The sequence below is a fragment of the Oncorhynchus keta genome, chromosome 20 (assembly GCF_023373465.1).
Source record: "Oncorhynchus keta strain PuntledgeMale-10-30-2019 chromosome 20, Oket_V2, whole genome shotgun sequence".
NCBI lineage: Eukaryota > Metazoa > Chordata > Actinopteri > Salmoniformes > Salmonidae > Oncorhynchus > Oncorhynchus keta.
This window is the reverse complement of record NC_068440.1, coordinates 4,503,310-4,517,542: the sequence shown is the minus strand read 5'-3', so window position 1 is coordinate 4,517,542 and position 14,233 is coordinate 4,503,310.

The window sequence follows — 14,233 nt, the reverse complement described above, 5'->3', positions numbered from 1 at the left end:
ACTTGGACAGTAAGGCTTCCCAGTCTAGGCCACTGATGCTGTCCCAGTGCACAAACTTAGGCTACAACAGTCATTCTGTGTTTTACCTGATCGTCAAGTAAGATAGTAAACTATGTTGAATATAGCCACTCTCAGAAAGAGAGAGTTGTATTAGGTCTTAAATGTTTCAATCTGGAACTTTTTTTAGAGGGTTCCCCTAGAAGCACATATGGTGCCCCAAAGCAGTGTGAATAACATCTCAACATACTGTCGACAATGTTTCACTGGCAACTACTAAGGCTCAAAATATTTTCACATTTTTCTCTCTGATCATTCGAATGGTTGTGCAGACCAGTCATTTCTGTTGGACATGCCAATAAATTAACTAGCTACACTATCACAGGTCTAATTAAAATGCTAAATACAATTGTTTCTTCTATTATTATACATTATATGCAGAACAATAGTTCACTGTAAATTGTTTTTTCTTAAGTTTGTTGCAGAATTCAACATAATTAAGTTGATTCGTTATATTACAAATGACAACACAGTCAGTTCCGGTACAACGGAATCATGGCCGATTGAGTTAGTCTTTCACTAATAGTCCACCACTTAAATAATTAAATAAATAAACAATTAGCTAAAAAATATGTCCATGTGCTTACACGATTGATATTATTGATTATCTTTTTACATAAATGTAACAACAGCGAGTAGATTTTTTAACAGCTAGCTAAAACATGCTTCCGGGAACCACCAACAATGTTGGCCAGGGCGAATAAAGATCACTTCCAGTATACAAGATGATAACGCAATACACATAACTGAATCAAAATAAAAGTCTAGAATTATGCGGCTGAAATACAGAAAACATTAGATTGGTAATTTCTTATCTGATAACTTGCCTCGCTTTCACTGTAAAATAGCTAGCTATGTTTATTTGTACTAATAGCACAAACTCAAAGAACATCGAGGGATTCAGAAGGGGCGTGGTATTGATGGAGTTTGTGCTAATAGTATATTTTAATTTATACATATAGTACATAATCTTGTTGCTAACATAAAAACTATCGGCCTATATCGAATCTCCCATTCCTCTAAAAAAAAAAATGAAAAAGCTGTGGCGCAGAAACTCACTGCCTTCCTGAAGCCAAATAATGTATACAAAATGCTTCAGTCTGGTTTTAGACCCCATCATAACACTAAGACTGCACTCGTGAAGGTGGTCATTTACCTTTTAACGGCGTCCGACAAAGGCTATGCCCCTGTCCTCGTTCTCCTACACCATTGGTTCCCAAACTTTTATAGTCCTGTACCCCTTCAATCATTCAACCTCCAGCTGCGTACCCCCTCTAGCACCAGGGTCAGCGCACTCAAACAATACGATACATTTATTAGACATAAGAATGAATGTGAGTTTTTGTCACAACCCGGCTCGTGGGAAGTGACAGAGAGAGCTCTTATTGGACCAGGGCACAAATAATAATATAATAATAATCAATCATTTTGCTCTTTATTTAGCCATCTTACATATAAAACATTATTTGTTGTGGGATCCTGTGTTTTACATTATAGTCCTTATATATATGATTAAATATTATCTGATGTTGGTTTGTGTGAGTGAGGTGTCTGCATTTGTGCACTGGAGCATCATTATGAGATTAAACAACTGCTTGCTACTTGCCTGTTTGTGTGTAACAAGAACTGAGTAACATGGTGTGACCTGCATGTTGCAAAACTGTAGATAACAGCCCAGCAGATGCTTTGTCCTTTGTATGTAACAATATTGAACACATGGTGTGACTTGCTGTATCTTACAAAGTTGTGATAGGGAGGGGTGGTCATCACGAGGTTTAACTGAGATGGAAAAATACTGAACAACACATGAACTGAGCAATTGTTATAACTAGGCTGCGATAGCAGAACAGTAAGAATCTATACATCGACGGAGGGAGGACTCCAAGAAGCGCCAAGAGGCGGGGACCCGCCTGAGCGCCTGCAATAGGCTGAGCAAGTCTAAACCACGCCCAGCCTCTACTGTGATAGGCCAACAGACGGGTTGGAACAATGTATATCACAGTATAAGAACACTGTTTACATACATCTTGTCAGTTCCCTGTTCTGCCCTGCGTGGTATTACAGTGAGCCCGTATATACGAAAGTTGCATTTGCCATTTATTACTTAGCTAATAAAAAATACATAGTATACAATCGGTGACTCATTGTTATATTTATCCTGATACCAGATTCGAATTTACGCAACTCTAACATTGTTCATCGAAAATTGTGAATAACTCACCACAGGTTAATGAAAAGGGTGTGCTTGAAAGGATGCACATAACTCTGCATTGTTGGGTTGTATCAGAGAGAGTCTGTCTTAAATAATTTTCCACACACAGTCTGTGCCTGTATTTCATTGTCATGCTAGTGAGGGCCAAGAATCCACTCTCACATAGGTACATGGTTGCAAAGGGCATCAGTGTCTCAACAGTGCGATTTGCCAAGTCAGGATACTCTGAGCGCAGTTTCAACTGTTCTGCCTCATTATTATTATTGGACCATGCTGGTCATTTATGAACATTTGAACATCTTGGCCATGTTCTGTTATAATCTCCACCCGGCACAGCCAGAAGAGGACTGGCCACCCCACATAGCCTGGTTCCTCTCTAGGTTTCTTCCTAGGTTTTGGCCTTTCTAGGGAGTTTTTCCTAGCCACCGTGCTTCTACACCTGCATTGCTTGCTGTTTGGGGTTTTAGGCTGGGTTTCTGTACAGCACTTTGAGATATCAGCTGATGTACGAAGGGCTTTATAAATACATTTGATTTGATGTAGTAACTAAAAAAGTGTTAAATAACTCAAAATATATTTTATATTTGAGATTCTTCAAAGTAGCCACCCGTGGCATAATCTCAACCAGCTTCATGAGGTAGTCACCTAAAATGCATTTCAATTAACAGGTGTGCCTTGTTAAAAGTTAATTTGTGGAATTTCTTTCCTTCTTAATGCATTTGAGCCAATCAGTTGTGTTGTGACAAGGTAGGGCTGGTATACAGAAGATAGCCCTATTTGGTAAAAGACCAAGTCCATATTATAACAAGAACAGCTCAAATAAGCAAAGATAAACAACAGTCCATCAATACTTTAAGACATGAAGGTCAGTCAATATGAAACATTTCAATAACTTTGAAAGTTTCTTAAAGTGCAGTCACAAAAACCATCAAGCGAAACTGAAACTGGCTCTCATGAGGACCGCCACAGAAAAGTAAGACCCAGATTACCTCTGCTGCAGAGGATAAGTTCATTAGAGTTACCAGCCTCAGAAATTGCAGCTCAAATAAACGCTTCACAGAGTTCGACACATCTCAACATCAACTGTTCAGAAGAGACTGTGTGAATCAGGCCTTTATGGTCGAATTGTTGCAAAGAAACCATTACTAAAGGACACCAATAATAAGAAAAGACCAAACTTGGGCCAAGAAACACGAGCAATGGACATTAGACCGGTGTAAATCTATCCATTGTTCTGATGAGTCCAAATTTGAGAATGAGTCCATGCAACTTATAAAGACATTTTTCAGAATACTTTCTGAAGGCACAGTACTACCAGATACAAGGACAAGACACAAGCGCTCTCAAACAGGTAACCAACCCACTTAACAACAAATATTCCCACAATTTTAGAGAACATTCCCTTAAGAGTCTCATTAGGTCATTAACTAAAGTTTTTCCAACAGAACCTTCTCTTAATGTCAAATACAACTTACTCAGAATGTGATTACGATGTTCTGAGAACTTATATATACAGTTGAAGTCAGAAGTTGACATACACCTTAGCCAAATACATTTAAACTCAGTTTTTCACAATTCCTGACATTTGATCCCAGTAAAAATTCCCTGTTTTAGGTCAGTTAGGATCCCCACTTTATTTTAAGAATGTGAAATAATAGTAGAGAGTGATTTATTTCAGCTTTTATTTCTTTCGTCACATTCTCAGTGGGTATTTGGTAGCATTGCCTTTAAATTGTTTACCTTGGGTCAAGTGTTTCAGGTAGCCTTCCACAACCTTCCCACAATAAATTGGGTGAATTTTGGCACATTCCTCCTGACAGAGCTGGTGTAACTGAGTCAGGTTTGTAGGCCTCCTTGCTCGTACACGCTTTTCAGTTCTGCCCACAAATTTTCTATAGGATTGAGGTCAGGGCTTTGTGATGGCCACTCCAATACCTTGACTTTGTTGTCCTTAAGCCATTTTGCCACAACATTTTGCCACAACTTTGGAAGTATGCTTGGGGTCATTATCCATTTGGAAGACCCATTTGCGACCAAGCTTTAACTGAGGTCTTGAGATGTTGCTTCAATATATCCACATAATTTGCCTGCTTCATGATTCCATCTATTTTGTGAAATGCACTAGTCCCTCCTGCAGCAAAGCACCCCCACAACATGATGCTGCCACCCCCGTGCTTCACGGTTGGGATGGTGTTCTTCTGCTTGCAAGCCTCCCCCTTTTTCCTCCAAACATAACGATGGTCATTATGGCCAAACAGTTCTATTTTTGTTTCATCAGACCAGAGGACATTTCTCCAAAAAGTACGATCTTTGTCCCCATGTGCAGTTGCAAACCGTAGTCTGTCTTTTTTATGGCCGTTTTGGAGCAGTGGCTTCTTCCTTGCTGAGCTGCCTTTCAGGTTATGTCGATATAGGACTCGTTCTACTGTGGATATAGATACTTTTGTACCTGTTTCCTCCAGCATCTTCACAAGGTCCTTTGCTGTTGTTCTGGGATTGATTTGCACTTTTCACACCAAAGTACATTCATCTCTAGGAGAGAGAATGCGTCTCCTTCCTGAGCGATATGACGGCTGCGTGGTCCCATGGTGTTTATACTTGCGTACTATTGTTTGTACAGATGAACATGGTACCTTCAGGAGTTTGGAAATTGCTCCCAAGTATGAACCAGACATGTGGAGGTCTACAATTTCTTTTTCTGAGGTCTTGGCTGATTTCAATTTGATTTACCCATGATGTCAAGCAAAGAGGCACTGAGTTTGAAGGTAGGCCTTGAAATACATCCACAGGTACACCTCCAACTGACTCAAATGATGTCAGTTAGCCTATCAGAAGCTTCTAAAGCCAAGCTGTTTAAAGGCACAGTCAACTTAGTGTATGTAAACATCTGACCCACTGGAATTGTGATAATGAATTATAAGTGAAATAATCTGTCTGTAAACAATTGTTTTTAAAAATGACTTGTGTCATGCACAAAGTAGATGTCCTAACCGACTTGCCAAAACTATAGTTTGTTAACAAGAATTGTGTGGAGTGGTTGACTCCAACCTAAGTATATGTAAACTGTATATACACTGCTCAAAAAAATAAAGGGAACACTTAAACACAATGTAACTCCAAGTCAATCACAATTCTGTGAAATCAAACTGTCCACTTAGGAAGCAACACTGATTGACAATAAATTTCACATGCTGTTGTGCAAATGGAATAGACAACAGCTGGAAATTATAGGCAATTAGCAAGACACCCCCAATAAAGGACTGGTTCTGCAGGTGGTGACCACAGACCACTTCTCAGTTCCTATGCTTCCTGGCTGATGTTTTGGTCACTTTTGAATGCTGGCGATGCTTTCACTCTAGTGTAGCTCAGTTGGTAGAGCATGGCGCTTGTAACGCCAGGGTAGTGGGTTCGATCCCCGGGACCACCCATACGTAGAATGTATGCACACATGACTGTAAGTCGCTTTGGATAAAAGCGTCTGCTAAATGGCATATATTATTATATAATAGTGGTAGCATGAGACGGAGACTACAACCCACACAAGTGGCTCAGGTAGTGCAGCTCATCCAGGATGACACATCAATGCGAGCTGTGGCAAGAAGGTTTGCTGTGTCTGTCAGCGTAGTGTCCAGAGCATGGAGGCGCTACCAGGAGACAGACCAGTACACCATGAGATGTTGAGGAGGCCGTAGGATGGCAACAACCCAGCAGCAGGACCGCTACCTCCGCCTTTGTGCAAGGAGGAGCAGGAGGAGCACTGCCAGAGCCCTGCAAAATGACCTCCAGCAGGCCACAAATGTGCATGTGTCTGCTCAAATGGTATGAGGGCCCGACATCCACAGGTGGTGGTTGTGCTTACAGCCCAACACCGTGCAGGACGTTTGGCATTTGCCAGAGAACACCAAGATTGGCAAATTCGCCACTGGTGCCCTGTGCTCTTCACAGATGAAAGCAGGTTCACACTGAGCACGCAACAGACGTAACAGAGTCTGGAGACGCCGTGGAGAACGTTCTGCTTGGTGTGGGGTGGCATTTCTTTGGGGGGCCGCACAGCCCTCCATGTGCTCACCAGAGGTAGCTTGACTGCCATTAGGTACCGAGATGAGATCCTCAGACCCCTTGTGAGACCATATGTTAGTGCGGTTGGCCCTGGGTTCCTCCTAATGCAAGATAATGCTTGACCTCATGTGGCTGGAGTGTCAGCAGTTCCTGCAAGAGGAAGGCATTGATGCTATGGACTGGCCTGGCCGTTCCCCAGACCTGAATCCAATTGAGCACATCTGAGCACATCATGTCTCGCTCCATCCACCAACGCCACATTGCACCACAATGTCCAGGGGTTGGCGGATGCTTTAGTCCAGGTCTGGGAGGAGATCCCTCAGGAGACCATCCGCCACCTCATTAAGAGCATGCCCAGGCGTTGTAGGGAGGTCATACAGGCACGTGGAGGCCACACACACTACTGAGCCTAATTTTGACTTGTTTTAAGGACATTACATCAAAGTTGGATCAGCCTGTAGTGTGGTTTTCCACTTTAATTTTGAGTGTGACTCCAAATCCAGACCTCCATTGGTTGATAAATTTGATTTCCATTGATAATTTTTGTGTGATTTTGTTGTCAGCACATTCAACTATGTAAGGAAAAAAGTATTTAATAAGAATACATTCATTCAGATCTAGGATGTGTTATTTTAGTGTTCCCTTTTATTTGTGGAGCAGTGTATATTTTCTAGATACATTTCATGGGAACATTGCAAGAATATTCATTTGTCCAATTTTCTGTGTATCACAGTTATCAGCCTGATGGTCTCAAAGATAAAATCATAACACATCACGCCTCGTTACTAAGCCCCTGATTGGTAAATCACTAATCCATTCACAGCTCTATTTGTCTGTTGGCAAGGTTAGGGATATTCTTACACGCAGTGCTTTTAACTTGCATATTTGACACACATGATTACATTGTGCATGTTAGTTTATACAGTAATTATTAATGAACATGTCTTCACCAGGGATTTGAACTCACAACAATTCAGAGCTTCCTGCTATTGCCACCATGTCTGTGTCAGCTTTCAGTTAATTTTACCTGATTAGATTGATTTATTTAAACAATTTAAGGACTTTCTGTATAGTTGGTTACTGTTGTCTTAATGGTACTCCTGAATCACTATGATCACTAAAACAATTTATTGATGGTACTTGTAACAGAGCTGAAATTTACTTCAAAGTGCATTATGTGAATAAAGCTTACCCCATAAAGTTGTTTTAAGGGGTTTAGGGTTTCTTTTGGACAGAGCCTAACTATACTGGCCCAATAAGGACATGCCCTTGAGAGATCCCTATTGACACAGTCGTTAGGGTGTTTGTCGCTCATCTTCTCCAGTATCCCCTGGGTACTTATACCTGTGTTTTCTGTCGTCTGTGCCAGTTTGTTTTGTTTGTTCAAACCTACCAGCAGTTTCCCTTGCTCCTGTTTTCCCTTGCTTACCGACCTCTGCCTGACCCTGCCCGCTGTTCCGCTGCCTTACACCCTCTCTGTATTATTGACCTCTGCCTGACCCTGCCCGCTGTTCTGCTACCTTACACCCTCTCTGGATTACTGTCCTCTGCCTGACCCTGACCCCTGCCCGCTGTTCTGCTGCCTTACACCCTCTCTTGATTACCGACCTCTGCCTGACCCTGAACCCTGCCCACTGTTCCGGTGCCTTACACCCTCTCTCTATTATTGACCTCTGCCTGACCCTGCCCTCTGTTCCGCTGCCTTACACCCTCTTTGGATTATTGACCTCTGCCCACTGTTCTGCTGCCTTACACCCTCTCTGTATTACTGACCTCTGCCTGACCCCTGCCCGCTGTTCTGCTGCCTTACACCCTCTCTGGATTATTGACCTCTGCCTGACCCTGACCGCTGTTCTGCTGCCTTACACCCTCTCTGTATTATTGACCTCTGCCTGACCCCTGCCCGCTGTTCCGCTGCCTTACACCCTCTCTGTATTATTGACCTCTGCCTGACCCCTGCCCGCTGTTCTGCTGCCTTACACCCTCTCTGGATTATTGACCTGTGCCTGACCCTGACCCTGACCCTGCCCGCTGTTCCGCTGCCTTACACCCTCTTTGGATTATTGACCTCTGCCCACTGTTCTGCTGCCTTACACCCTCTCTGTATTACTGACCTCTGCCTGACCCCTGCCCGCTGTTCTGCTGCCTTACACCCTCTCTGGATTATTGACCTCTGCCTGACCCTGACCCTGACCGCTGTTCTGCTGCCTTACACCCTCTCTGTATTATTGACCTCTGCCTGACCCCTGCCCGCTGTTCCGCTGCCTTACACCCTCTCTGGATTTATTGACCTCTGCCTGACCCCTGCCCGCTGTTCCGGTGCCTTACACCCTCTCTGTATTATTGACCTCTGCCTGACCCTGCCCGCTGCTCCGCTGCCTTACACCCTCTCTGGATTTATTGACCTCTGCCTGACCCTGCCCGCTATTCTTCTGCCTTACACCCTCTGTATTACCGACCTCTGCCTGACCCCTGCCCGCTATTCTTCTGCCTTACACCCTCTCTTGATTTACCGACCTCTGCCTGACCCTGACCCCTGCCCGCTGTTCCGGTGCCTTACACCCTCTCTGTATTATTGACCTCTGCCTGACCCTGCCCCCTGCTCCGCTGCCTTACACCCTCTTTGGATTATTGACCCCTGCCCGCTGTTCCGGTGCCTTACACCCTCACTGTATGACCAACCTCTGCCTGACCCCTGCCCGCTGTTCTGCTGCCTTACACACTCTCTGGATTTATTGACCTCTGCCTGACCTTGACCTCTGTTCTGCTGCCTTACACCCTCTCTGTATTACCGACCTCTGCCTGACCCCTGCCCGCTATTCTTCTGCCTTACACCCTCTCTGGATTATTGACCTCTGCCTGACCCTGACCTCTGTTCTGCTGCCTTACACCCTCTCTGTATTATTGACCTCTGCCTGACCCCTGCCCGCTGTTCTGCTGCCTTACACCCTCTCTGGATTATTGACCTCTGCCTGACCCTGCCCGCTGTCTTACACCCTCTCTGGATTATTGACCTCTGCCTGACCCTGACCCCTGCCCGCTGTTCTGTTGCCTTTACACCCTCTCTGGATTATTGACCTCTGCCCGCTGTTCTGTTGCCTTACACCCTCTCTGTATTATTGACCCCTGCCTGCCTTGACCTGTCATTTGCCTGCCTCTGTTTAAAGAATAAACTTTTGTTTCTTCAACACGTCTGCACTTGGGTCATACCAGAAACGTGATAGGCGCATGTTGACTCCAATGCTTCCCACAGTTGTGTCAAGTTGGTTGGATGTCCTTTGGGCGGTGGACCATTCTGGTATTTGGAGAACCTGCTACCATACCCCATTCAAATGCACTTCAATATTTTGTCTTGCCCATTCACCCTCCGACAAGCACGCATACACATTCCATGTCTACACTAATTGAAGTGGATTTAACAAGTAACATCAATAAGGGATCACAGCTAGGGCTGAGGCGGTCATTAAATTTTGTCAGCCGGTGATTGTCAAGCAAATAACTGCTAGTCTCACGGTAATTGACCGTTAATTAACATAAACACATGTATTATCTCCTGGCTTCCACACAGCCTACAAGCCACTGGTGCAGACCTTTGGAACATCTACATTTTAAATAGTCTAATAAATCCATGTAATATAGCCTACACCATCACAATAAATCCATTGTTTATTTTAGACAGGTCTAAAGAAGCACGATATGAAGAAACTAGTCTATTTCAGAAGAACAAATCGGTCACATACGTTATTAGCAGATGTTATTACTGGTGTAGCGAAATGCTTGTGCTTCTAGCTCCGACAGTAATATCTAACAAGTAATATCTAACAAATTACACAACCTATACCCAATACACACAAGTAGGAATTAATTAAGACTATATACATATGGACAAGCGATGTCAGAGCGGAATGGACTAAGATACCATAGAATAGTATATACACATTTGAGATGAGAAATGCCAGATATGTAAACATTAAGTGACTAAGATACTGTAGAATAGTATAGAATACAGTCGTGGCCAAAAATCTTGGCACCCTTGCCCTTTTTTCAAGTTACTCACTATTTTTCCTAAAAATAAGTTGGAATTGAACAAAGTATTTGGTCTTCACAATTCTTTATTTCACTGTTAATATGACAGAACCTTTGTTTTTTGATTCAGAACTTAATATATCCATTTAAATTGACAAAAGTATTGACACCCTAGACTTAATATTTGGTAGCACAGCCTTTGGTCAAAAGAACTGTGATCAAGCACTTCCTATTACCATCGATGTGCTTCCTGCACCTCTGTACAGTCAGTTTGGCCCACTCCTCTTGGGCAAACTGCTCCAGTTCTCCACGATTAGAAAGGAGCCTTCTCCTATCTGCTGTTTTCAGATCTCTCCATAAGTTGTCAATGGGATTTAGATCTGGACTCAATTGCTGGCCACTTCAGAACAGTCCAGCGTTTTGTCTTGAATGATTCCTGTGTGCTTGCTGAAGTGTGTTTGGGGTCAATGTCCTGCTGGAAGACCCATCACCTTCGACGGAGACCCAGCTTTTCTGACACTGGGTCCGACATTGCGCTCCAAAATACCTTGGTATTCACCTGACTTCATGATGCCATGCACACATTCAAAGCACCCAGTGCCGGAGGCAGCAAAACAACCCCAAAACATCACTCAACCTCCATGTTTGACTGTAGGGAAGGTGTTCTTTTCTTTGAAAGCTTCATTTTGTTTTCTGTAAACATAGAGATGGTGTGCTTTACCAAAAACCTCTAATTTGGTCTCATCTTTCTACAGAACATTCCCCACAAATGACTGCAAATTGCAGTCAGGAATTATAATGTTTTTCTCTTATGTCTTTCTCTCAGCAGTGGGGTCCTCCTGGGTCTCCTACCATATAACCCCCTTCATTGAGTTGGCGACGGATGGTGCGAGTTGAAACTCGTAACTTGTGTCTGAAGGTCAGCTTGAATCTGTGTGGCAGTTGACCGAGGTGCTTTATCCACCATTCAAACAATCCTTCGCTGCAATCTTCCATTAAGTCTTCTCTTGTGGCCACGTCCAGTGAGGTTGGTTACAGTGACAAGGGCCTTTAACTTCTTGATAACATTACGTATGGTGGAAACAGGAACATCAAGGTCTCTGGCGATGGACTTGTTGCCTTGAGTGTCACGGTTTTCATATGGTGAAGAAGAGTCGGGCCAAACTGCAGCGTGTCGATTGCGATCCATGTTTATTTAGACAAACGTAAACACGACTAAACACGAACACTACAAAAACAATAAACGAAACGAAAACCGAAAACAGCCTATACTTGTGTCAGCTAACATCAAACAAGGACATCAAGACACTCAGGACAATCACCCACAATACAACCAAAGAATATGGCTGCCTAAATATGGTTCCCAATCAGAGACAACGATAAACACCTGCCTCTGATTGAGAACCACTTCAGACAGCCATAGACTTTCCTAGAACACCCCACTAAGCTACAACCCCACTAAGCTACACACCACATACAAAAACCCATGTCACACCCTGGCCTGACCAAATACATGAAGAAAAACACAAAATACTTCGACCAGGGCGTGACATTGAGGTTGTCCATGCTTGGCTATAATCTTGTGTCTGATGTCCTCAGATCATTTTCTGGCTCTTTCTTTTCTCCATGCTCATTGTGGTACACACAGTGATACAAAACAGGAGAATGAGTCCTTTTCTCTATTGAATACGTGATTTTTATACTGCAGGCACCTTCAACTCACCACAGGAGAGTTCAATTCCAAAGTAAATGAGAATCACCTGCTTGAAATCTAATTATTTCTAACTACTTCTAGAAGGTGCCAATAATACTGACCCGGGCCATTTTGGATTTCTTTGTGGAATTATCTAAAATGTAGTAAATTATTCTGATTAAAAAAAAAACACAGAAGACATACATATGTGGATACCAAAATATGTATAAATTTCAACAGTTGTCTGGAAGAAATGGTGCATTATTTGAAAAAAGTGCAAGGGTGTCAATATTTTTGGCCACGACTGTACATATGAGATGAGTAACGCAAGATACAGTGAGGGAAAAAAGTATTTGATCCCCTGCTGATTTTTTACATTTGCCCACTGACAAAGAAATGATCAGTCTATAATTTTAATTGTATATGTTGATAGAACTTCGGCAGCCTAGTCCTCAGATGTGCTTTGTTAAAATCCTCAGCTAATGTGGCCTCAGGATATGTGGTTTCCAGTTTGCATAAAGTCCAGTGAAGTTCGAGGGCCGTCGTAGTATCGGGTTGAGGGAGGATGTAAATGGCCGTGGCAATGACGGAGGATAATTATCTTGGGAGATAATGTGGTTGGCATTTGATTGTGAGGTATTCAAGGTCAGATTAACAAAGGGACTTGAGTTCCTGTAATGTTCCTACAATTACACCATGAATCGTTAATCATCAAACGCACCCCTCCGCCCTTCTGCTTCCTGGGGAAATATTTATTCCTGTCTGTGCAATGTACTGAGAATCCTGCTGGCTTTACCGACTCTGACAGAGTATCCCAAGAGAGCCTTGTTTCTGTGAAACAAAGTATGTTACAGGCCCCGATGTCTCTCTGGAAAGAAATCCTTGCTCTAAACTCATCAACTTTGTTATCCAAAGACTGAAAATTAGCGAGTAATATACTTGGAAGTGGTGGGTGGTGTGTGCGCCTACTAAGTCTAACCAGCAGGCCGCCTCGAGTGCCTCTCCTCTGACTCAGTTACACCAGCTCTGTCAGGAGGAATGGGCCAAAATTCACCCAACTTATTGTGGGAAGTTTGTGGAAGGCTCCCCGAAATGGCCCAAGTTAAACAATTTGAAGGCAACGCTACCAAATACTAATTGAGTGTATGTAAACTTCTGACCCACTGGGAATGTGATGAAGAAATAAAAGCTGAAATAAATCACTCAACTATTATTCTGACATTTCACATTCTTAAAAAAAAGTGGTGATCCTAACTGACCTAAGACATGGAATTTTTACTAGGATTAAATGTCAGGAATTGTGAAAAACTGATTTTCAAATGTTTTTGGCTAAGGTGTGTGTAAACTTCCAACTTCAACTGTATGAGCAATGTGCTTCATATTAGAAAAGTAGAGAAATAAATATAGTAGAAAATAGAAAATCTGTAAATAAAATCAATGATGAGAATAGTACGATTGATACCAGAAACTGACATGGGGACGTAGCAGGAATACCAGAGTACTGTGAACCAAGAGGTTGTGAGGACATGTTGAATAACAATTACTGTATAAATGAACTTGAACAATGTTATCATGTACAGTGAGGGAAAAAAGTATTTGATCCCGTGCTGATTTTGTATGTTTGCCCACTGACAAAGAAATGATCAGTCTATAATTTTAATTGTAGGTTTATTTGAACAGTGAGAGACAGCATAACAACAATAAAACTAATGTCAAAAATGTTATAAATTGATTTACATTTTAATGAGGGAAATACATATTTGACCCCTCTGCAAAACATGACTTAGTACTTGGTGGCAAAACCCTTGTTGGCAATCAGAGGTCAGACGTTTCTTGTAGTTGGCCACCAGGTTTGCACACATCTCAGAAGGGATTTTGTCCCACTCCTCTTTGCAGATCTTCTCCAAGTCATTAAGGTTTCGAGGCTGACGTTTGCAACTCGAACCTTCAGCTCCCTCCACAGATTTTCTATGGGATTAAGGTCTGGAGACTGGCTAGGCCATTCCAGGACCATAATGTGCTTCTACTTGAGCCACTCCTTTGTTGCCTTGGCTATGTGTTTTGGGTCATTGTCATGCTGGAATAACATCCACAACCCATTTTCAATGCCCTGGCTGAGGGAAGGAGGTTCTCACCAAAGATTTGACGGTACATGGCCCCGTCCATCGTCCCTTTAATGCGGTGAA